At 35.1% G+C, this 1,111-nt stretch overlaps 1 non-coding gene across 1 annotated transcript; it reads left to right on the top strand.

Moving 5' to 3' along the window:
- TRNAC-GCA lies at positions 433-504 on the top strand. Its single transcript has one exon. It is a non-coding gene; the product is annotated as a tRNA-Cys (tRNA).

Here is a 1,111-nt window from a genome sequence, read left to right as displayed (position 1 = left end):
CAGTATTTTGTGGGCCAGAACATGAATTATATTTTCAGTATCACCTCATAAATTTATAAACAAGAGCATAGTATATACCCAGATGCTCTCTTTTTCAGAATGTAGAAATTCACTAACAATACACTTCTTTTAGTATATATATATTTAAAATATTGACAATGCAGTGATCCTCAAAGTACATTGAGGATAATTGATTAATAATGTGCATATTCTGTAGTTTAACAAAATTAAGGCCCTTTTAGAATACATTTTTGGGAAAATACATATATGATTATGGGTAAAACTCATTCTCCAAAATGAATTCTACATATTCATGATCAAAATTTGAAATATTCAAATTCAATATTAATAAAAGAATAGCATCTCTACCGAGGAACTATAATGTAGCTCAACCAAGTATTTTTTATATTTATATTTAATTTTCCTATTGCTTCCCTGGTAGCTCAGTTGGTAAAGAATCTGCCTGCAATGCAGGAGGCCCAGGTTCAATTCCTGGGTTGGGAAGATCCCCTGGAGAAGGAAATGGCAACCCACTCCAGTATGCTTGCCTGGAGAATCCCATGGACAGAGGAGCCTGGCGGGCTACAGTCCATGGGGTCGCAAGAGTCAGGCATGACTTAGCGACTAAACCAACCAAACAACCAACCATTGATATAATACACGCATGCATGTGTATTATTTGCTCAGTCATGTCTGACTCTTTGCAACCCCATTGACTGTAGCTCTCTGGGCTTCTCTGTGCATGGAATTCTCCAGCCAAGAATGCTGGAGTGGGTTGACATTCCCTTTTCTGGGGCATCTTCCTGACCCACAGATCAAACCCAAGTCTCCCACATTGCAGGCAGATTCTTTACTGTCTGAGCCACCATGGTATGTTTATATTTAAAGCATATGTATGTTCATATATGTATATGTTTGTTTAACTCTTTCTGAAAGCAAAGAATAGTGAAATAAGTATTAATATTTTAAGAAAAAAATTTCTTTCAAATGTTGAAAAATTGATGCCAGATTGCCTATTAGAAATATTACCAACTTAAAATATATTGAGCAATGTATTAAGGTGCCTATTTCTTCATGTTCTCTTCCAATAATAATAGTATATATTTTTTAA

Source organism: Capra hircus, chromosome 4 (genome assembly GCF_001704415.2).
Source record: "Capra hircus breed San Clemente chromosome 4, ASM170441v1, whole genome shotgun sequence".
Classification (NCBI taxonomy): domain Eukaryota; kingdom Metazoa; phylum Chordata; class Mammalia; order Artiodactyla; family Bovidae; genus Capra; species Capra hircus.
The sequence above is the reverse complement of the archived record's forward strand: the minus strand, read 5'-3'. Positions and strand labels throughout refer to the sequence as shown.